Source organism: Sceloporus undulatus, chromosome 3, assembly GCF_019175285.1.
Source record: "Sceloporus undulatus isolate JIND9_A2432 ecotype Alabama chromosome 3, SceUnd_v1.1, whole genome shotgun sequence".
NCBI classification, from domain to species: Eukaryota; Metazoa; Chordata; class Lepidosauria; order Squamata; family Phrynosomatidae; genus Sceloporus; species Sceloporus undulatus.
In genome coordinates this window covers 98,480,726-98,505,899 of record NC_056524.1, presented here as the reverse complement: position 1 = coordinate 98,505,899, position 25,174 = coordinate 98,480,726, and the positions used below count along the sequence as shown (strand labels likewise).

At 40.8% G+C, this 25,174-nt stretch overlaps 1 protein-coding gene across 1 annotated transcript in view; it reads left to right on the top strand.

Moving 5' to 3' along the window:
- GABRG3 (gamma-aminobutyric acid type A receptor subunit gamma3) overlaps positions 1-25,174 on the top strand; it is a 482,481-nt gene that overhangs the window by 258,736 nt on the left and 198,571 nt on the right. The gene's annotated exons all lie outside the window — the stretch shown is intronic.

The following is a 25,174-nucleotide window of genomic DNA, read 5'->3' as shown; positions in this document are numbered from 1 at the left end:
ACAATTTGTGACAAATAGCACAGAAGCAGTCGAAATACATCTGTAAAAGTTGTATAGGCGCATTACAGACCTCTGAGAAGCAGCCTCCGCTTGCAGCGTCCGGGAACTGCAGCCTTTAAACGGCACGGCTCCTGGACGCTGCAGAGAAGGAGCGCAGAAATTGCACTCCTTCTCAGGCCCTGGAAGAAGCGCCGCGAATGCCAAAGGGCGCACTCGTGGCATCACTTCCGGGGTGCCACATGCGGACGCAGAGTGTCCGCTACATCAAAATGGCGGTGCCCGTATGAACAGGGCGCCGCCATTTTGTACGGACTGAGTCCGTGATAGGGCAAGGGGCGTCTAGACGCCCCTTTTTCAAACTGGGACATCCTCAGGACGTCCCTAATGGCAGTTTGTAACCCGCCATAGTGTTGTTAAATGTTACATGCTTAACAGTTTTAGTTGGATGCTATTCTGTGCCTCTATTACGCATGTGTGTCTGAGTATATATAAACACTTAAATGTATGACTACATTTTTTTTCATTGTGGAGAGAGATTTCTGGTAACCTTGCTGTCAACATGAACACCCAAGAGACAAGAGATGGCATATGTCTTAATTAACATACAGCCTCTGCTCCAAATTGCCAATGCAAAAATTATCCAAACTAGGTTAACAATGTTTTAAAATTTTGTCATAAACTTTGTTTACTATATGTGTTTTTGGTGTAACAAATTTTTTCTTGGGCAATATGTATGAAAGATCATGTCAGGATTGGTAACTAAAATGCAACATAAGTAGCTGTTGTTGTTTTTAAGATAGATCTTCCCCGCCCATAACCCACATTTGTTTCAATTTGCCTAACAGATGAGCTTGTCTTGGCAAATCACAAAAGTCAAGTATCTCTAATTTATAGTGCCAGGTGTATGGTTTCAGCCCACAGTAACAATGCACTGTATCCATAGCATGTAGTATGTCTGGTCAAAATGATCTAGGCCACAATTGTCCCCTTTTAATACACTTTGTTGCCAGGGCTACTGTGGAACTATTGTAGCTAATGCACCCTGTTTGATATGGTTCCTGCTTGAGAGAATGCTTGTCCTGGGACACTTGCATGAATCTTGTGCTCCTTGTTGGATATCAGAGTTCCAAAACATGGATAGGATTCACTCGCAAGTTATTTTGCCCTAGGTAAGTAGCTAGGATATATTCATGGTGATGTAGTTTCAGCAAGCATTTGTGGACTGACTTTTTATAATTCATGTACATTGTTATGAGTATGGGACAAACACTGAAATCGCTCTAAACAGGTGCCTGAGGAGGACCTGCCATTCCAGGTTATTATGAAACTTAACAAAAGAAAAAAGCATCTTAGAACTGGAAGAAGCACCTGATGTAGGGCAGCTATTTTTGTTTTCCTTCCCATTGCTTTTACTCTAATTTTGTAGGCTTTGTTCGATCCAAAGCCCTCCTGGCTTATGGAGAAGAGCCATTTTAACTTGTGATGGGAAGGAAGAGAGCAGGGATGGAAATCTTAACTTATAGTCAGTCTTCAGTATCCACCAATTCTTTATCCATGGATTTAACCATTCACAGCTTTAACATGTTCAAGAAATATATAAATTCCAAAAAGCAAACCTTGATTTTGTCATTTTATATAAGGGACACCATTTTAATACACCACTGTATTTAATGGGACATGAGCATCCACAGAGTTTGATATCCATGGGGGGTCCTGGGACCAAATCTCAGTGGATACCAAGGACCCACTGTATTTTGTTCTCACAGGCAAGAACAAAATAGTAAAAGAAGACAGAAGTTCAATGAAAGGTTGCTGTGCCTGTTTCAAAAGTCTAACAATATAAAGTATGTTCTGAAATTCTCTAGATGGCAATTGTTGATGTAATATGAATCCCCCAACACCATTTTAAAGGTTGGTATGCACACACAAATGTCATACAAATGCCTCAGCACTGAATGGAGTGGAGCTACAAGCATTTAATCTTTGATACATATATTTCCTTTATGTAGGAATGGATTATTCTCTGAATATTTTGTTTATTTAAAAAACTCATTTATTTAGAAGTTAGAATATTTTTTGCCTCTCCATTCAGCACTGAATTCTCCAATAGAGCACCACAAAAGGAAAGCTTGATTATTTGTCACATTATTTAACACAGTTCATGAAAAAACTCTATATCTGTGACACAGTGAGATTTGAAATAATTTTTTATTCATTTCTTTTGGATTTCTGTTGTTCTGTGTGTAATTTTAATCCACTAGCAGTATATACTTTGCCGTGTGGGTGAATATAAATGTCATATTTCCTTAATAATGGATCTTGTCATGGCAATAAAAACAATATATAACAACCATATTTGTGGCATGATAGGTAAACTGCTGCCTTGAGGTTGCTGTTCTATAAAAATTTACCTAGGCTGGGGAGAATCCCGACTGAATGTAGGGGTGAAACAGATGGCCCCTTTGCATCAGCTTGGGGGTGGCATCATAGTGTGGCATTTAGATGCTTCATGCTCTGATGCTGCCCCCAAGCCAGCGTCAAACTACCCAACCACATGGCATGCAGCTTTGCGACACTCTAGTGGCACAGCATTTTTATGCTGCACACTGTAGCAGCACCACAAAGTCACGGCAGTGGTGGAAAAGACAGTTTTTTGCCAACTCAAAAAGGAGCAGCATTTTGCCTCTTCTTTTGGGACTGGAAAAAAATCGGATTGGGACTGCGGTGTGCAGTTGCTGAAACCCCGATCCAGCTTACTCCAGGGTGGCTTGAAGATACCCCTTCAGGGCCATTTGTTTAGGCCTGTATTGGGATTCTTCACCAAGTATTGGACTGAATATTACTTGACACTTCCTCCCTAAATCTGGTTATTGATTGAGTTTTGCCCATAATCATAACAAATAGGTTTTTTTAATTAAAAAATCAAAAACTGTTTTTCTTACTAATTTTGATGTCATATGCTTTTTAAAATACTTTACACTAATGTCTTGAGTTCAGTTATATTTTGCATCAGTGAGTTTGATTAATTACACATTAAATAAAATCCTTTTAAAATAATTATTCTTAGCATGATAACTTAATTCCATCAGATGTTTCTTTGGTCTGTTTTCTCACAATGGGCAGAGAACCATATTGTCTCATTAATTCTTTCTAAACTCTATGATTGCTCTTTTGTCTTACTGTGTCCTTCTCTCAAAGGGTACCAATGAATATGACATATGTAGAGGAAAGGGAGAAATGGACTTGTGATTCCCCTTAATTTTGCTCTGGTATATCACAGAACAAATTTTGCTCTGGTATATCACAGAACAGAAGTTGTTTGGGGATCATTTTTGGTCTCCTGAGGAGCTTAAAATGTTCTTTCAAGGGAAAAGAGATGAGGATGTGGGCATTTTTTACGCACGCATGTGCACGTGCGTGTGTGTGTGTGTGAGATGGAGTGTGTCCAAGGGACATAGGGTGTTTCTTACCCTTCACATACATGACAGAATTAAGTGTGTCCTGGCTTTAGTTATTTTTATATTATACTCTGCAACCAAATGATGGATAGATGGATGGATGGAATTGCTAATTTCTTTCCATCCTCTCTTCCTGCTCTTAATTCTATTAGCACTGGCACCACTATTGCATCATCATCATCATCATCATCATCATCATCATCATCATCATCTTCACCATTACCAACACCATCACAGAAATTTCTGGGATGTGGATCCATTGCAATGTGGCTCAGTAAGAGAAGAGTGGGAAAAAGACTCTTATGTCACTTACATTTCAAGTCTTCCTTGTTTTTAGTGTGGACCAGGCCTGATTCAAATACCATTCAAAGAACCCTCTTCTTCCTTCTCACACATTTGAGCCTATACCCCTGAGCCATGTAAAGTGAAAACTAGGAACTCAGCAGCTGCAAATTCCATCCTCAAGGAAATGAATTCCATGATCAAGTAAATGACAAAATGTCCCTAAAGTCCCATCCACTGAAATGAATGAGTTCCCAAATTGCTCATGTTGTACTGTTCATGTAAAGAGACCTGAAGTTAGGGAAAAGAAGGGAGGGTGAGAGAATAAGTAATAGAAAGTATGTTTTAAACCAGATTTTCAGGCCTACCTTAAAAAAAGATAACTGAATGTGCTCAGAGAGAAAGGTCAAAACAAGCTGAATTAGGTTTCTCTGCAGACACATAACAAATAGAGTCACTTTAATAAAAGATCAATTATGATTATGGTGACAACTGTCTAAAGTTAGTGGCAGATTCTCATCCTGCTACTAAACAGTAACACTAACTTATATACCATTAAGTTTTGAAAGATGGGATGTGCTGAGTCACAATTTGCCACAAGTTTGAACCAGTATCCACATTTGCCAGACAATACATGAGTCAGCCCAGCTCACCCCATAAGTTCATTTTGTTTTGTTTGAAGATGAATGACTTTGGGGAGTAGGCAATTAATTAACAAGCAGACAGTATTTCTCAAATAAACCTTTTCCATTTTTTCATAATGCATGTACATTAGGACCACATATTACACGAGTTCATATAACATGGATCAACTTAGATGCATTGGAAAAATATGTTCTCTCTAGATATTTTCTAGGTCCTCCAGTTTGATTCCATGTTTGACCATAGAGTTGTGCTGGAAAACCTAAAAAAGGCTTAGAGAAGTGTTTTAACTAGGAATCTCTAGGTCCTCCAGTATGACTCTGGTTAACTTTCAGCAGATGCATACAATAGAATTGCTCTGCAGGAGCTAGAAAATGCCTAGAGAGAGAACACTCCATTGTTCATTTCAGGTAAGAGAAATTATATGTGAAAATTGTATTACTTGATTATATGTGGAAATTGTATTACTTGAAGGGTCCCAGAACAGATCCCTCCATTTAATAATTTAATATGTGGTGCTACTGTATAATCAAACAAGTTAAGAATGGGATTGAACTAAATGTTTTGGAGTAAACATGCTGCTTTAATGAAGGCAAAATGGTTTCCCTCTAGTGATTCTTTTACTTTTTATGGATGCATGTTTATAATGATACTTTGAGTTTTCCAGGGCATTTCCATGACGTTTTGCTGCCTGAAGCACAGTAGCAAATGGCATTTCTTCCACCAGCATCATTTGTGGCACCAAACTATTTGGCACATGAGTCAGAAAATCCCATATTCACCTTATTGCATCCTGGCAGTAGAAATAAAATAATAATAATATAAATAATTAACTTTTTTTTTCCTTTCTTGAAACCTAAAATCTGCTGCTTGGAGCATCTTCTTTATATTGTTAAGACTGGACCTGAAGCTTTCATAGCCAACATTTTCTGGAGCAGCTCATATTTTACAGCTCTTTCTGCCCCATCATTCCTTCATGGAATGATCCCAGTCAGACAGTGACTACACAATGAATGGGATGATGCCAACTTGAGTGAAAATCTAGTTCAATCAAGGTAAAGCATTCTAGATGGGTTAAACAGAGGATCTTAGCTAATTAGGAGCAAAGTGCTGCTTTTTGAAGCCAATGCTTCAGAACTGGTGACATAGTGTGCAACTCTTTGTGTTGCAGACTCGTCACCAGTCTCACTATCAATTATCATCTCCTTTCCCATTCCCCTCCTTTCTCTTCTCTGCAAGGGGTTTGCTGGGAGCAGATAAAGCAAGGTATTCCACATCACACAGCAGATCACCATTCCCAACCTAAAAGATAGAATTTGCAATGAAATCCTTGTTCCTGTCTTGGCAAATCTCCTGTAAGAGGGAAAAGGGGATAATTCTTTGATTGGTTTTGTGGTAAGGCATCAAGGTGCCCGACCCCTTTCTGCTCAGTCCCATTTAAATAATAATAATAATAAATAATAAAATCTTTATTTATATCCCGCCCTTCCAAAAAGATCAGGGCGGCTTACAATAATGCAACAATGCAAACAAATACAGGTTAAAAAACATGAAACATTAACAACACACAGTCTAAAAACAATAGCAAAAGCCCCGTTAGCCCATCCTCATGTCCACGGAAGAGGAGGGAGGCCCATAGGATATTTAGTCGGGGAATGCCTGCTTGAATAGGAAGGTTTTGAGGTCCTTCCTAAATTGGGCCAGGGTGGTAGATGAGCGGAGCTCGGTGGGCAGCGTATTCCAAAGGGCTGGGGCAGCTGTGGAAAAGGCCCTTCTAGAAGTAGAAGCTAACCTAGCCCCAGGCACCTTCAGTAGTTGCTGCCCAGATGTTCTGAGGGTGCGAGGCGGATTGTACGGGGAGAGGCGGTCCTTTAGGAAACCTGGGCCCAAGCCATTTAGGGCTTTATAGGTAATAACCAACGCCTTATATTGAGCTCGGAAGCAAATGGGCAGCCAGTGGAGATCTTTAAGCACAGGTGTTATGTGGCTGGTCCTGGATACACCAGTGACCAGCCGGGCTGCCATATTCTGTACCATTTGAAGCTTCCGAGTTTGGTATAAGGGTTGCCCCATGTAGAGTACATTGCAGAAGTCCAATCTCGAAGTTACCAGAGCGTGTACTACAGTTTCTAGGTCCCTCCGGTCCAGGTATGGGCGCAGCTGGCGAATCAGCCGAAGCTGGTAACAAGTGCTCTTGACCGTCGCATTCACCTGAGCAGTCAGGTGAAGCGACGAGTCAAGAAGCACCCCCAGACTGCGCACGGAGTCCTTCACAGGGAGCGTGACCCCGTTCAGGACAGGTGGAACCACCGCCATTCCTGGCCCGGGGGAAGCTATCACTAGTACCTCCGTTTTCTCTGGATTTAGTTTGAGTCGGTTTTTCCTCATCCAGCCCATTACTGACTCCAGACAGGCCACGAGAGGAGAGACGCCATCCCCAGTCACTGCATCAGTCGGAGACATAGAGAAAATGATTTGGGTGTCATCAGCGTACTGATAACCCCGCGCCCCATGTCTCCGGATGATCTCTCCCAGCGGTTTCATGTAAATGTTAAATAGCATGGGAGACAGAATGGCTCCTTGAGGGACCCCAGTTTTAAGGGCCCGCTCGTCAGAGCACACGTCTCCCAGCTGCACCATCTGGGACCTCCCAGAGAGGTAGGAACGGAACCACTGGAGCGCAGTGCCCCCGATTCCCACCTCAGCCAGGCGCCCCAGAAGGATACCATGGTCTATGGTATCGAAAGCCGCTGAGATGTCCAAGAGCACCAACAGGGACACGCAGTAGTGAATTATCTCTTCCTGGAATGGTACTGGATTAACCCCATTGTCAGCAACCATATTTAGAACCATAACAGAATGTGCAACTTTGAAACTTTCTGTTGGTTTTCCTAATACAAGTTGGGTCTCCCTTGTCTGAAATACTCAGGACTAGATGTGTTTTTGATTTTGACATTGTTTTTTGGATTTTGGAATATTTGCATATATATAACAAGATATTTTGGTGATGGGATCCATGTCTAAACATGAAAATCATGTATCCTTCATATACACCTTATACACATAGCCAGAAGGCAATTTTATACACAATAGTTTTAATAATTTTGTGTATGAAACAAATTTGTATACACTGAACCATCAGATAGCAAAGATGTCCACCCATGTGGATAATTTTGGATTTTGGAGTATTTCCAATTTTAGCTATCCTGATACGGGAGACTCAACCTGTACGTAATTTATTTTATTTTATTTTTTAAACACATCACAGTTGTCAAAGCTATTTTTGTTTTGTTTTGTTTATTCCAAAATGGCTGCACTTCCAGCTGTGGGGTAGAAAATGCCTGCTCATGAGGTTTGAATAATCTGATCTGGTCCCTAGGGTTACTAGGTAAGATGATTATAAATTTGTGTAGGGTCTCACTGTACTTTCGGAAGTCAAATTGTTATGAACTCATGGTAGAGATGCAGTTCTTCACTAATTTTCTTGTAGGAAACATAGAATAATATGTTTTCTTTCTGCTGCAACAAAGTCTTTAAAAACCATGCAGTTTTCAAAGCCTATTCATAATTTGGAACTTATTCTGCATAAAATTTGCATGTGATTGTTTTGCACAGAAAATAGCATTTTCCATTAAAAAAAAACAGAATTCTCTGTACAGATAATAATATATATCTGCCTAATGTTATTTTCTGCTAAGAAAAGGCTGTTTCCTGTGCATAAAATGTTGTCTTTTATGCAAAACAATCACATGCAAATTTTGTACAGAATGCATCCTGTATTGTGAAAATTATCTTCACTCTGTCTTGGGTCCCCTTCTGTTCTCTCTATATACACTGTCCCTAGGTAAACTCATCAGTTCTTTTGGTTTCTCCTATCATCTGTACGCTGACGACACTCAGCTGTATCTCTCCACCCCTGACCTTTCAACTGGGCTTGAACAGCAAGTTTCTTCTTGTCTGATTGCCATCTCTCAGTGGATGTGGCTTTGGCGCTTGAAGCTCAACATGTCTAAGACTGAGTTTCTTGTTTTTCCAACTAAACCCACCCTTCAATATTCCTTTTCTGTTTATGTCAACTACACTTCTAACCAACCAGTTCATCAAGCCCACAGTCTTGGCTTCATTTTTTACTCTTCTCTGTCATTTATTCCCCAGATCCAGGCCATCACCAAGACCTGTAGATTCTTTCTCCACAACATTGCCAAGATCCGTCCATTCCTCTCAGCCTCTACTGCCAAGACTCTGGTCCATGCCCTAGTGGTTTCGCGACTAGATTATTGTAACCTCCTTCTGACAGGGCTTCCTCTTTCACACCTCCATCCTTTAATCTCTGTCCAGTATTCAGCTGCCCGTATTGTCACATACGCTCGCCGCTTTGACCATGTTTCTCCTCTTTTATCCTCCCTTCATTGGCTCCCCTTCCCCTTCCGCATCCGGTACAAGCTTTTGTTATTGATTTTCAAAGCCCTCCATGGATTGGCCCCTCCTTACTTATCTGACCTTCTTTCTCCTTACATTCCTACTCGCACCCTCCGCTCTTGTAGTCAAAGTCTCCTGTCACTGTGTCTCCTTCTCGCTTGCTGCCCCTTACTCCTGGAACCTTCTTCCCCCACATGCACACCTCATCACTTCTCTACCCAGTTTCAAAACTGAGTTAAAGACTATATTGTTTAGAGAAGCATTCCCAGAGGCGAACCCCTCTCTGACCCAGGAAGCCTCCTTTTAACCATCCATTAAGAAGCCAAGCCCTTCCTCCAGTCCATCTGCCTTGGTCCATGCCTCGGAGGTGGAGAAGAACTGCTGTACCTGATCCCATTCCCCACCACCACTCCCTTCTCCTTTTGTGTCGTGTCTTCTTAGATTGTAAGCCTGAGGGCAGGGAACCGCCTAACTAAAAGATTGTATGTACAGCGCTGTGTAAATTTACAGCCCGGATTGGTTTCCCATAGGGCGGTGATACAAATTAAATATTATTTCATTATAAATAAATAAATAAATAATAATAATAATAATAATAATAATCCCCTCAGGGTTTCTTGATGCTCACAAAATATGGGTTTGGACCATTTTCCAAGTATTTTCAAATTTTCTTTTTACATCTAACATGGATCTCCTGAACATATAAAGTACCTATTCAAGTGTATCCCTTGGTGATGATGGGAACAGATGACTGATTCCACTGCTAGGGACAAAAGCACTCATAAATATAAGGTAGCTCCTTATAATGATGATAAATTTCCTTTATTTAGTTAAGGAGCAACCATTTTCAATGTAAAAAGAACTACACAAGGAAACTACACAATATTATATCACATAAATAACAAAATCACCTAAAATAACCACTCATAATGACAATAGAGTCAAATGCATATACTTTGCCATTTTCTAACATCCTTATTTTTGAAATTACATCTTAAAAGTTCCAACTTTCTGAGTAATTTTAGTATTGTAGCTCTGAATATTGAGAGGAACATCCCAATCAGAATAGCCTGGAAGGGATTCTAAAATCAGGTGGATCAATTTTCCCTTATTCCCTTGGTAAGATTTACAGTATAGCAGCATATGTTTCAATTTTTGATATTCTCAGCACCACTAAAGTGGCATCTGGAAGCAAGAGGAGTTTTTCCATATCATCTTTTTGCCCATGCTGATATGAAAGTGACATGAGGTAGTTAAGTAGCACTTTGCATGATATTAGGAAATGTTCAATGAGAAGCCAAAGGTGAACAGATATAGTCTGCTTGTGCCACTGATTCTGGCTCTCAGTGTCCTGGATTCTTTGTCTAAATAGTAGTTTCCTTCTGAATTCTCCCTTAATGTCAGAGGGGGAGACCATCGATGTACCATTAACTTCTTGAAATGAAACAAAAGACTTATGACCCAGGGAATTGTTCTTCACTTCTACTCAAGGCTGTTTTTTAAGCTAAACAACACAGCCACTTAACAAGCAATTGAAAGCCAGAAACTAGGAAAGCAGCATGTGACAAATCATGTCTGAGCAGACATTTGGCTGATCTGGGACTTGAGAGCATTGCTTTCATAGCTGAACATTCCCAGAGGATTGTGCCAGAGGACTGTTGTTCAATTTTTGGAATTTGTCTTGCGGTTCCCTAGGGATCAATACTGTTCCTTATACTTTTTACATGAAGCATTTGGGAAATGCCATCCATAGTTTTAGGATTGGGTGTCATCAATTTGCTGATGATTCAGCTGTGCCCTTTTCAGACAATGTGGTTCATGCCTTAGTTACCTCTATATTAAACTACTGTAATGCACTTTATCTGGGGCTTTTCTTGAAAAGAATTTAGAAGCTGCAACTATTGCTGCATTTCAGACAGGTGTCAGGTGTGCATTATAGAAACCATATAATACTACTCCCACAAGAAATGCATAGGCCTCCAATTATTTATTTATTTATTTACGGTATGTATTCCCTGCTCTTCATCTGCAAAGGCTTTCAGAGAGGCTTACAATTATTATTATTTTTAATTAGATGGTTCCCTACCCTCAGGCTTACAATCTAAAAAGACATGACACAGAATGAAAAGGGAATGGTGGTGGGGAAGAGCATCAAGTTTAATGGTTCTTCTCTCCCTTTGAGGCCTGGACCATGGCAGATGGATAGGAGGGAGGGCCCTTCTTCTTGCTCTGGCTAGCCCTGATGGAGTTGGGCCTGCCTTTTCACTCCCTCCCTGGCAAGATGGTGTCGGATGAGCTGGAGGGAGGGCTGTTCTTCTTCAGTCTAGGCCTGATGGAGTTGGGCTTGCCTTTTCATTCCTTCCCAGGCCAGATGATGTCAGATGGTTTTGAATTTGCTTCCAAGCTGAATTCAAAGCACTAATTTTGAACTAAACTGCTTGGGGCCAGGATATATGACAGACTGACATTGCCTACATGAGCCTGCTTGAAATCTGAGATCCTCAGAGGGGGACCTGATGTGTCCCAACATCTTGTGAAGTTAGGTTGTTATGTACGTTCATGTAATAGGGCTTTCTCCGAAGTTGCACTTCAACTGTAGAACTCCCTACCCAAGGAAGTTAAGCTCTCTTCTGAGCTTCTGGTGGCCAGCCAAAACAGTGCAGTTCCACATGACCTTTGATGTTTGACATTGCTCTGTTTTAACTGTTTGAAATTGTAGTTTAAATTGTAGATTGGATAAGTTTTTAAAAAGTTTATCTTTGTACTGTTTGAAGTGCTTTTATTGTTCATCTGCTCAGGAGCCCTGTTGGGCTGGGAGGTGTTATAGAAATATTTTAGATAAATAAATAAATTCAGCAGTATGCTGGCTGTATCCCAAATTCTAAAAAGCAATATTAAAACATTCAATTTTGAAGAAACAGGATATTGCATTGCAGCACACAGAGCAATTACATTATCAGCAATGATCTCCAAAGCACTCCCAGAGGTCCTTGCAAATGTCTGTCACTTTTTGTCCATCTATAAGAAAATAGCTACAAACCTATCTGCTGCTCCCCCCCCCCCACACACACACACCACTCACCAGGAAATGGCTAGGATTTGGGGGCTCATATGAGAAAAAGTGGATTTTAATGGGGTTGGATGGGACTAGAGTTGCCATATCACACATTCTGACAGGACATTCCCATTTTTTTAACCATTGGGAATGTCCCGTCCTGCTTAGACACATGTCCTGGGCCTCCCAATTCCAATCGCCAAGTCTCCAGTCTCCCTCGGGCCCGGCCTCCTTTTCCCAACAACAAGGGAAGCATGTTTGTAGGAGACTGAGGCTGCAGCCAGGGGGCAAGCTGTTTGAGCTCCTCCATCCCCATTGGCCACGCTCGGAGGAAGAGGAGGAGGAGCTGGAGGAGCTTTTTCATTCAGCCCCACACGCTTTCAAGAGAGAGAGAGAAAGAGATCAGAGGCAGGCAGGCAGGCAGGCAGGTAGATAGGCTGAGAGAGGCGGCACAACCTGCCTCCACATTCACAGTAGTAATGCCTGAACTGAGGAGTCATAGCCATCTCACACACACTACTGGATTTGCTTAGTATGTGCTATGGGGAAGGTTTGACCAGAGAGGGTATGCCTTTGCCATCCTCTAAGGCTGGTTTTTTTTGAGGGGAGGTTTGATCAGAGACAATTTGCCTTTGCCATCCTATAAGACTGAGAGTGTGTGACTTGCCCTAGGGTTTTATTGGAAGATTTGTTCAGAGGGGGTTTGCCTTTGCCATCCTCTAAAGCTAAGAGTGTGTGACTTGCCCAAAGGTTTTAATGGAAGATTTGTCCACAGGGGGTTTGACTTCACCTTCCATTGAAGCTGTGATTAGCCCAGTCGGGTTTTTTAAGCCCAAGCAGGAGATCGAACCCTGGTCCTCCACCACCACTGCCTCCTGCTGTGCTTTCTCAGATACATTTAATCTCAGAGGTGTTCCAAAATCTCTATGTCCTTGAATTCTATGGTTATTATTATTTTTATTATAAACTGGTGTTGTAGAAAACTGATAAAACACTGCAAGTTCTCCCACTAGACTCACAGCAGACCTCGGTCTGACAGAACCAGAAAGGAGGGGACCAAATATGAATTTGAAAAACACAGATTGTTTATTTTAGACAGCTGTCACTCTGGGAGGAATTCACATTCCAACAAGGATCCCAGAGCCCAGAACAAGAAAAATGGCTCCTTTATATAGGGTTAAAACAAAGAACTCTAGCTGGCATATCCCATTGGACATGGCAGAAGTTAAACATATAGGATTTTCGTACAATCAGAGTACAGATACATGAATACATTAAAGGTACATTTTAGCCACATTCCATTAGCCCATTAGTCTTATCTGTCCTTGACCCCCTTATAGTCCTTGTGGAGATATCTCTTCTCCAGGATTCATGTCTCTTTGCTAACTTCAACTGGCAACAAACTCCAGATCCCCGAGGTCAGAGCCCTAGGTCATCTCGAGCTCTCATGCCTTAAATCTTACTCTTTTGCCTGCATTCCTGGGCCTCTCAAATTCCTTCCAATGCATGTACCTTTATTTCTACAAACTACATTTATATGCATACTAAATATGAAACTTTAAAAATCTTCTACCTCACTGGAAAAAAAGAAGAAGCTGGTAGCATGAGCTTTCCTATAGTCTGCCCCCTTAGATGCATTTAGTGTCAGAGATGCAACAAGATCTCTATAATACAAGGGTTTATATTAATGTTTTTTTAAAAAAAAATATTGATATTTTTGGCTTTTAGTTATTTATGCCCTCTATTTTTTGAATGTCCTATATTTGGGGGTTATATTTTGTCCTACATTTTTTCTACATTTTGTCCCAGTTTGGTGGTAAAGGATTTTGGCAACCCTAGATGGGATCCTATAATGGTTATATCTCCCAATGCAAGATTGTGGCTGTTGTGTTTTAATTTTTGCAGACTGGATCATATCATATATTTTTTTCTTTTCCTTTTTCTCTGCCCCATGAGAGCAGTGAAGGTTTACTATATTGATTTACAAGCAAAATGCAGTCATTTTGGTTCCATTGTGGTTTTAAGCCAGACAACCTTGTCTAATGATTGGGTCAACTTTTATAAGCTGACCAGGATAAGCCATAGTCAGCATTCATATAAGAACATAAGCTCTGGATAGTATTCTTTTTTTCAAGCACAGAGCCTCAAAGCATTGGTGCCTGTTTACACTCTCTGCTTTTATTCGTTCATTTTTCAGCTCTATTCTTTTCCACATCAATGGAAAACAGAATAATGTGCAAATTATATAATACGTTCTTCAGTTATTGAATTGCAAGATTGTTCTAATATATGGTCTCATTGATGCAGCTTGTCTCTACTTATATATGCAAACAAGCCAAAATCTTTTGATAATTTTGCTAATTCCAAGAACCCTTAAAAATAAAGCAATGGCTGGTAATCGTGTTCATTTTCTCTCTCTGGGAGCTGTCTGAAGTGCTGATCTAGTCTGATGGCTAATATCATGGGTTTCAGTATTCCTCATATTCAGAAGCTATCAACAGGAATAGAGATTTCAGTAAAAGGGCTCAAGCTTGACTCAGGCTTGCATTCTTCTGAGGTTGCTAAAATGAGTATCCAGATTGTTGGGGCAAATTAGCTTACGGTTGTAAACTGCTTAGACACTGCTTAGATCAGGGGTAGGCAACCCTTTTGAGCCGGGGGCCGGGTTGCTGGCCCTCAGACAACTGGGGCGCCGAAGCCAAAAAATAAATAATTAAATAATTTTTAAATAAATAAATAAATAGGGACAAATGTAGGACAAAATTTTCAAATGCAGGGCACTTTTAAATAAAAAATGGAGGACACATGAAAAAACTTGCTGATTTTTTTTTAAAATGTTAAGATAAATGCATGTTTCTGAGGATTCTATAGACAATTGTCCCACCATGCCCCTCATGCGAGATGCCAAAGGCCCCGGCGGCAGTCGGTGGCAGGACTGGGCTGGGGCCGGTCCCAAGGCCTCGCCGGGCCGCATCCGGCCCGTGGGCCGCAGGTTGCCTACCCCTGGCTTAGATGGTATGAAGCAGTATATAAATGAAGCTTGTTTGTTTGTTTGTTTAAAGAGTGCTGACTAGAATATCCTTAGGCCAAAAAAATGGACGACATCTGAGAAGAGAATCCAAAGGTGTTCATGAAGAAGCTCTGTCAGCAGATCCAGAAACATGCAATTCCCCTCTGCACACAAACTTTGTGAACCTTTAGTATCTGATGTGTAAGGATGAGAGACCCTCAAGAACAACACTCTTAAGTAAATCTGTGGTAGGAGTGAAAAGGAATGGGGGAAAGTCTTCTTGGGGCATTCCATAGCTGATTGGAAAAGGCGAAGGGCTCCTCTTACTGGAACTGCTGAGGGAGTTTCTTCGCCCACCTAACAGATGATTAGATGCCCAGTCCAAGATATTAAGCAGTCATTCTAAATCCATCACACCTGTGCATACCTCCTGCCACTATTTAATTTTAATAACCGTGCAAAATATGGATTATAGAAGTGCTTAATGAAGAGTAGGTGTCTGCAAACTAACTGGGCTCCTACTGACCCTGATTCCTCCCAACAGATTCCAGAACAATTAGCTTTGCATAAAGATTTTAGGTGTTGTAAAGCCAAGTGTTTTCTCACTCTAGTCATAAATATAGTAGCTGAGACATTAAGTGATATTGATTTCAAGAATTTCCATCAGTCCTGCTTTATACCGCTATGGAAAAGAAGCCTGAAACACCCCTAAAGACAACTTAAAAGAGCTTCCTTTCAAAGTGTAAAAATGTCCGCCCTTCAAGCACTCCCATTTGTTATGAAAGTGTTTGTTTACAGACCTGTCAGACCACGAGCAAGTGGAGCTTAAAGGGAAGTCATTAACGTCTGAAAAGAGTTACTGGCATAGGGCCGAATGTCCATGGCACAATACTGTGAGATTATCTATCAGCCTATCCATTTATTTCTCATTCTCTTTCTGCCTTTCCCAACTCAGCACCACTCAGGCAACAACCAGGAATGTAGCTAAATGGGGCAGGGTGGGTGGGGATAAGGGCATTGCCCCCTACATCAGAATTCTGCTTATCCAGTTTACGCATCCTAGATGCAGGAGCAGGCAAAGTTATCAAAGGAATGTGAACATTACAAATATGAATCCTAGGTATTAGCTATTTTAGTGGCTCATTCGCTGCAATGATTGAAATTTGGAGATGGGGGAAATTTCATTGGTGGGGAAGTATTCTAATTTGGAGAGACAACATTCACATTTTGCACACACTGCCATAGTTATACCCTTGACTACATCTTCCAGCATCTCAGCTAGCATACCTATGCTGGTTGTGAGTGGTGGAAATTTCAGTCCAACACACTGGGTAGGTGCCCATTTGAGGAAGACTTGACCCAGAATGTGTGTGTATGTACATTTGAGTGCACGTGTACACACACATCTATGTAGATAGGTTTTAAGCATCTATTTGAATATAATATCTCCCACATAATTAGAATAACACAAGTCAGAGTGGGGACAAACATATAATCTCTGTATGTGTTGTTAATTACCATTGCTATCCCTGTTACGCTCTATGAGGAGGAGGGAAATTTCTAGCCATGGGGAATTGATTGTATAATCCCCATGCAACACTACTCATTGGAAGGTAAGGTTTGCAAATATCATGAGAGAAACTACACAGATAGATGCTTATGTTCATCTTCCATTTTCTAGAGAGCAAAAGGGATAATACAGTGGGCCCTCCCCTTATGCAAGGATCCATTTATATGTTTAATTGCCAATGTTTCCCATTCCAATTTGTTTTTCTGTTTTTTATGCTGCTATTTTTAAAACAATTTAAAAAAATTATTTTTTTAAAAAAAAGACACCAGTTTTGATGATCGGAAGATCAGAAGGTTGGCGATTTGAAGCCCGAGTGCTATATGATGGGGTGAGCTCCTGTCACTAGTCCCTGTTAGCATTGGCTGTGCAGTGCGTGATGTGTCACGTCGACATTTCACACCAGGGTCACCACCTCACAAGCGATAGGCAGCTGTGTGCAAACTGGAGAAATGCCTTTCCCCTTCCAGAAGCTGACAAAAGAGACTCTAGCCAGATGACTCTTCACGAGGCTTTTATTCTTCAGAAGTTCTACTATGTACAAGGCTATCTTACAGCTCCAACACCACCCACCATCATCCACAACCCACACTGTGACTTGAGGCACTTCCCTTTTATAGCCAGGGCTCCATGTGGCCTTTTTGGCCCTGCCTCTTCCTCCTGTGTCACAATGATCTCTGTCCCCTGTCCAGGGTGACTTTGCACTTTTGCAGCCCTTTGCAGCACTTTACTGCGCTTGGTGGCCATCATTTCTGATGTCACTTCCCATGACTCAGCACTGGTGGAAAAATGCCTTGATATCATGGCTGACAGTGACTCCTTATTTTCCAGTCACTATTTAAATACCACATCGTGCATTTTCTCAGGACTCTATAACACAACAGTCCCAGCTTCTGCCAACCTAGCAGTGTGAAATCATGCAAATGCAGGTAGTTAGATAGGTACCACTTAACTAGAAAGGTAACAACATTTGGTGCAGTCATGCTGGCCACATGACCACCAGAGCAGTCCTTGGACAATGCTGTCTCTTTGGCTTAGAAACGGAGATGAACACCACCCCCTACAGTCACCTATGACTAGACATTCATCTCAAGGGACTACCTTTACCTATAACTGCCACTGCCTTTGAAGAGAAACTTTTAGTGAAGAATTAGGGGCTGTGCATAACATTTTCCCCAGATTGGGGCCATGGCAAACGCACGCCGCACTCTTGATCTGGCCTTTCTAGGGTGCGATAGCCATGGTAGCATGGCTTTACAGCGCTCCTTCAGCACTGCATTGTATGGGTGCAGTGCCAGAGAAGCGCTGTGATGCCACACACTGTGTGGTGCAGCATCATGATGCCCTGGGGGCGGAGCAGGGGTGTGTGTCATATGGACTCTATGCCCCAACTCTGCCCCAAGCCCAGCCTTTAAAGCTGGTTTGCACAGGGCCTTACATCCCTATGAGCCTCAACCATCAACTGCCCTGCTCAGGTTTTGCAAATTAACAGCTGTGGCTTTCTTGATTTAATCAATCCACATGTAGTACAGCCTTCTTCTTTTTCTACTGCCACCCTGAGCATTATTGTTGTGATAGAGAAAATTCCCAGAGAAGTTCTGTGTGTTTTAGGAAGAGGGAGATCGGTAAGTTTTGTGTGTCCCAACATTTAGATTTAAAAACAAAACCCTTGAATTTTTTGTGTGGTAGGAAAACCAGCAAATTGTAATGAATTCTTCAACCTCACCTCCCCAACTGAATTAAAACACACCAATCTGCACCAGCAGAATTCAACATATATATATATGTGTGTGTGTGAGAGAGAGAGAGATTCATATTGTGATTGTTTTGTAAGTGTTTGATGAGATGCTCCTTAAAAAAAAAAAGAGGTAGCAATCCCAATTCAGAGCCAACCTGGTGTAGTAGTTTGACCATTGAATTGTGACACTGGAGATCAGGGATTGATTCCCTTTTGGTCATGGAAACTGCTTGACCATAGGCAATTAACACACTCTCAGCCCCAGAAAACACTATGATAGGATTGCCTTAAGGTGGCAATAAGTCATAAATGACTTGAAGGCACACAACAACAACAAAAACCCTAATTCAGTACTAACATTAATACATAAGGGTCCAAGCCTAGACTTTCAAGAGGCAAACAGTAAAAGCCCTCAGCCTGAAATTAACTGATTTTGTCCATATTTGATATGAAAAACACCTTTCATAGTTCCATAGCAAAGATAAATTTGAAAAATTTGGTAAATTGTTACAGAAATTGGAATGAAAATGGACCTGAATTGAAACAAAAGTCTCACACATTCTCCTATTATAAAATGGGGATGTGAATGCAAGAAAGGTCTAAAAGAAATTTTAAAGGATCTGTAAAAGTTTGTGCATTATCGGCATCTACACTGATTCAATGGTACTTTAGATCTTTTTTTACTCTACAACCAGTAATTTTTCATGCTTCTATTGTATAAAGATTTATTTCTCATTCCATTTGAGAGAAGTGATGAGGGGTATTTATTCAGTTTTCATTTTTTTTAAAAAAATATATTACTATCTCTGATAGGTAGATTCTCCAATGGATACATTTTGACTTCTTGCCCAAATTGTGCTTTTGAATGTTGCAGAGTATGATAAAATGCATGGTTGGGGGGAAAGTAAACAAACATTCAATTATCTGTAGATGCAAATCTTAAGAAGCTTGTTGGATTTGGTGTTACAGGTACTTAAAATATTTCAACTGGTCCCAAACAGACCAGCAGTAAGTGCCGGCTTGGGGTGTGGGGGGGCATGGCATTTAGACAGTGTCATGCCACCCACCCACCCAGATGGTAGGCAGCGTTGTGGTGCTCCAGGAGTGCAGCATTTATATGCAGCACACTGCAGGAGCACTACAAAGCTGTGGCAGTAGCTGAAAGGGCACCCCTTTGCCAGTTCTTTTTGAGCCATCAAATAGCCAGATTGGGGCCATGGTGTGCAGTTGCTGCAGCCCCAATCCAGTGCTCAAAGGGACGATGTCATGCCACTCCTTTAGGGCTGTCTGTTTTGGCCCTTATATGTTTGAAGAGAATTTTTGAATGTATTTTTGTTAATAAAGTTGTAAATAAATATATAACCTGCACTTTGAGATGATAGAATAGAGGCTTCTCTTACATTTCTCTTACATTAAGCTACAAAAAGCTACAGTTTGATAGTAGCCCTGACAGTAGTCCAGAGGTCATGTGGAATAAGCAGAAGTGTGGATGATTTGAGTGGGCCCAAGGGCTTAAATCCAGTTTAAATGCTGGTGGACTGAAACGTTCCATCAAAAGCCTTGCAGAAGTACTCTCCTTTGAATATACTACATTTTGAAATGTTAACTGCCGGTAGCTGAAATGGATTTAATTAGCATTGTTACTACAAGCTAGTCAGTGAAGGTGCCAAATATTTTGGTGAAGAGGTGCATACTTACACAACTAACAATTGCCAGTTTGTTTTTATAAGCTTATGTCACAGTAAAATATTTGACAACTTCACAATGTTGAATATCTCATGTACATCAAATGGTAACAACACCAATTTATTCCATTCTCACTCCAGGCTGTTGTACAACAAAATGTGAGAATATCAAAGGGGTGAATTCTTTGTTCTTTACTAAAAATTAATATCCCACTGTTTGTTTATTGATTGATTGACTGATTAAAATATTTATATAGTGCCCTATAGCTAAGGAATTTAAGGCTGTATACAATAAAATCTGTTTAGCACAATTCAAAATACTAACAATGATCTTAAATGCCTGAAAGTAAATTAAACCTTTTTCACTCAAAACAAGACAATTTGAAATAAGTGATAATAATTTAAAACAATGCGACCCACAGCACGTGAGCAAATTGGATAAAATCAATCAGTCCTCAAAGGTTTTAATATCAAGCCATGCCTTGACTTGGCACTGAAATGGTGCCAGTGTTGGTACCAATCAGACATCCAAGTGGAGGTTATTCCATAACCAGGAAAACAGAGAAGTCCGTTCCTCATGTTCTCCCATGTGTGTAGTCCCTACTAGTAGGAGACAGAGGAGGGGCCTTCCAAAAGACCTCAATTCTTGGGCAGACATATATAAGAAGAAATATTATTTTAGATATTGAGGTCCACAGCTGTTTAATTCTTTAAATGTTATCACCAGCACCTTTAGTTCATACTGGAAGCATGCTCCTTCAGAGGAAGTACAACCTTATCCAGGAAAATAGTTTACCTAGGCGGGTTATAGACCACCGCTTTGAGGCGGTCTGCCGCCGCCGCCATTTGCTCCATAAGGGAGCCACCGCAGCCACACCGCGCGGCTCCCTTGCGGAGCAAAAAAGAAGCTCCAAAATGGAACTTCTTTCTGCGGCGCCCTAATGATGTCGCGAGGCGCCAGGGGCGGACTCGCGACATCATAGACGCTGCGACACGTGCGGATGCACAGCGTCCGATACGTAAATATGGCGGCCGCCATGTGGAACGGCCGCCGCCATATTGTACGTACAGAATACGTACTAGGGTTAGGGGGGTGCGGAAGCACCGCCCCTTCCTAACCCTTGTACATATTCATTATGTACTAAATGGCGGTCTGTAACCTGCCCTAGTTCCTGGACTTGAAAACTGCCAGTCTACAGAGAATCTGTTTTATTGAGATTCAAATTATTCTCGCTAATCCAGATTATTGTACCATCCAAGCACTGGCACAGCACCAGCACAGTTCCAACTGACCTTGACACCAAGCCATATCATGAACATACTGATGACCTCTTTGTGGCACTGTAGTTAGCCAAATTATGCCATTGTGCAAGTAGTGACTGCTGTTATGCAACTGCAAAAAGTCTTTTTATGCAGTGCAATATCAGGTGCCATCTAGTACAATGGAAGTTCTACAAGGGCAATAAGACAATTGGATCCTGGTCAAGAGGTGCACATTGCCATTTGCACTGAGATGTTGCAGAGGAATGTAGGGTGTGGCATTAGATTGGAAACTGAACTGAAATAAGACTAATTTCTCCCAAAAGGTGGAGAGGGGAGCTTAGCACTACCAATACTGTGCCCAAATACCTCCTGAATAAGACTAATAAAACCTCCTGCATAAGACTAATTTCTCCAAGAGGTGGAGAGAGGAACTTAGTACTACTACCACTGTGCCCAAATCCCTCCTGAAATATGATGATAGTTCCTCCCCTGCTATATTTCGCTGAAGTTTTCATCTGAGAAGGATTTGAATAAGTGATATTGGAAATTGTGTGGTGGCGTACACAATTTGCTTAAGATCCAATGGACTTAACAGTTACATCTATGCATTTGTTTGACTTGCAGCAGCAGGCTTCAGAGCTACAGAAAGTGGATCTTTAGATAAAAGTATCCAATGTGAGTTTCCATGCATGAAGCAACTGTTTCATATGCACAATCATATGACTGGGTACCTGATTGCTAGATGAGTTTAGGGAGCTATGTATTTCCTAGGGATGTTAGGAGTGATCCTCAAGCTTTGTTGAAAATAGAAATCATAATGGCCACAGTTTGGGCCTAAATGGGTTTGACAGGTTTTTCTTGATCACAGTTGGTTTTATATTAAATACTCTGAACAACAATGTTCAAATGAGGCCTTATGCATATTGATCATTCTGTGTCTACCATCTGTCATGGATTAGTTTAGCCTTTAGGAATATTAGATTTTGAGCAAAGCAGATGTATATGTTTCAGAAGTGGATTTTCCCCCTGGAGGGACATGAAAAGCACAGAGGGAATACCATAAATACTTTTGAGAAGAATAAGCAGAAGGAGGGGAAAGAAAAGAACTAGCGAGAATTGGGCTAGATATTATTGTTAAATGCTGCACAGTTACATTATATGTGAAAGGTGAAAAACAGTTTGTTGCATGTTGCTAGGAGAACTGACAATTTGATACTAGCCTTTTGTTCTTAAACTTTCCCTGAATCACTGTCAGACCTGATATTGGTAAGTGTGGACGGAAAGAGTCAAATTACCTGACAGATCCTGGAGAATGTAAACCTTGGCCAATAGCTTAACAAGGCTGTGCCTTGACTAGTAGTCCTGCCTGTTTATCTTGTTCCAGATATACCTGTTTGTCCTGTCCAGGTACTGTATGTCTGTTTACCCTGGGCAAATGGATAAACTGGTAAAATTTTGCCAAAGGAAGATAGTACTACTTTTAAAATGTTGAATTCCTTCATAGTCAGGATGTAGTTATAAAGAGCGAGCAAGATAAGGTCATTTCACCCAAATAAGACTTCTGCTCGTCCCAATTAAATTTATCTTCATTTCCCAAATTTCCAGCAAAGAAGGGAGTAAGGCCTCCACACCTAAAACTTTTATATTTGCCATGTGGCAATGGAAATTCTACAAGGGCAATAAGACAATTGGATCCTGGTCAAGAGGTGCACATTGCCATCTGCATTGAGATGTTGGCAGAAGAATGTACAGTATGGCATTGGATTGGAAACTGAACTGAAATAAGACTAATTTCTCCCAAAAGGTGGAGAGGGGAGCTTAGCACTACCAATACTGTGCCCAAATACCTCCTGAATAAGACCTCCACACCTAAAACTTATATATTTGCTGTGTCCTCATACCCTTTGTAACTTTACCTGCCTCTTTTCTCTGAATATCTAAACTGTATTTGTAAATCCTCTACTGAAATTTTTTCAGTACTAGAAATTTGGAAACCAAAGGAAAATTTCATGGGGAAACAGAAATCACTTGTCCCCCACCAGTAGATACATCCCTCTTCATACTAAGCAAAGGATGGGCAGCATGTTGGTCACAGGCCACATGACTCCTGCATAGCATTTTTTGGGAAACCTGGCCTTTCACATGTGTTTCCACAACTGTAAGTTTACCATCAAAAATTTTCAGAGTTACTAATAAGAACATTTCACTGCTGGAAATAGGTGGCAATGGCCTGTTACAGACAGCCAAAATAAAGCTGCTTCGAGTCACAGTGGAGGTATGGTGTTTCAATGATGCATACGTCCTAAGAGTCCAGAAGCCGCACCAAAGCCACGCTCCAGTCCTTAGGGTGCAGCATTTCAGTCAACTATACTTTTGAATGAAGTTTTGGTTTTCACTAATTCCAATAAAGAGGATGCTTTTGTAATATAATAGGGAAGTCCAAAAAGACAACAGCAATAACAATAAAAATATGTTGGCTATTACCTTGCTAATCCTAAACTCTCTTTCTTCTTAGCTGGACAGCTTATATTTGTACAAGTTATTATTTCTTCATATCATTTGCTGGTACTGTACATTCCGGATCAAGGGCTTTGCTCATTGCTCTTGGGTGCCATAGAAATCCTGCTTTATTTTTGCTCCAGGCCTTAGCTATGCTGGATACTTAGCTTTGGATTGAAAGTCATGTTGATGCCTGAAGGTGACAAGGGAATGAACAGGGTGTGAAGCTATACTATCCTTCACACTTCTGTGCCTTCACACTCCTGCCCTCTGGGCTTCTGTGTCAAACTGTTGAGCCAGCTTGAGAATAAGGTTGAAAGGTTTCAATGTACTTTTTAATTCTCACCTTTTGTATTCCAAGACTTTTAACTATATTCCTCTGTGTTTGTGAACACATCTGTAAATGACCTGATTAAATTTTGACAGCCATGAGTCTCAGTTCCCAGTACAATTAAATAATTTGATGAAGAAAAGTAACCTCACTTTTATTTATTTTCTCCCTAATCATATGGGGCTTGTTAGAAAAGCAAGCCTTGCTGCAGATAGTTCTATTCAAATTACAGAAAAAGAAGTTGAAAAAAATAATGAGAAGTCTAGTTTTAGTAAGCTGCTAAAGAAAACAGAGACACTTTAGCCATTAAAACCCTCCTGCAATGAGTAATCCAAATATGAACATGTATATAACATCCGTCATATAACATAAATTTAAACCCACAGTTATTCTTTGCTTTTACTCATACTTGCCAATTGCTTCTTTCATCAACAGTTCTTCATGTTGTAATAGGATAAAAGCTTTGTTGCAAGTGTTTTATTATTTAAAGTTAGTACCTGAATAATAAAAGGAACTGTGAAAAGATTGCAATGGTGGAGGAAAACATCAGTAAGAGCCAGACTCTCTGTAGCAGCTTTTTTAAAGGCGCATCCTTCCACCTGCTATACCTGCCTAGAAGACAAATACATCAGAACAATTCCCAGGGCTTGGAACTAAATGCTTGGCTGCTACACATTTCTCTACCAACCTGTCTGCATGCTACAGTATTCCAGTCACCAATTTCCTGCTCCAAATATACCACATCAGAAATAAGGGTTAATACAAGAACAAGGAGGGCTTTTTGGGTGCTGCTGCCAGCTTTTCAGCCGTGCCGCCAGCTATGGCATGTCCTCCCCTGGGCGGTACAGCTGATACCAACTTTGCTGTCATTTAAGCAGTAGACAAAACCTTTTTTATTCACTCAGGCATTTTCCCAATATTCTTATTACTTCAAGTATTTTAAGCTCTCTGACTATTAATTGAGCATTTATCTACTGGCTTCCAGTTCTTTAGTTAGGGGGGGAGGCAAGCAAAGGGAGAAATACTGAAGCTGTATGCATTTGTGTATGGTGGTGTGGAGAAACTGAAAGATAATAAGAAAGTCTTTGTCTTTCATTTTATTAAAATGGGATGGGCAAATTTGGCCAGTATGTACACCATTTTCACACACCTCATACACACTGATCTCAGTGGCCACCCTATTCAACTTTCCCAACCTCCAACAGTGAAAATAAAGTAGTATAAA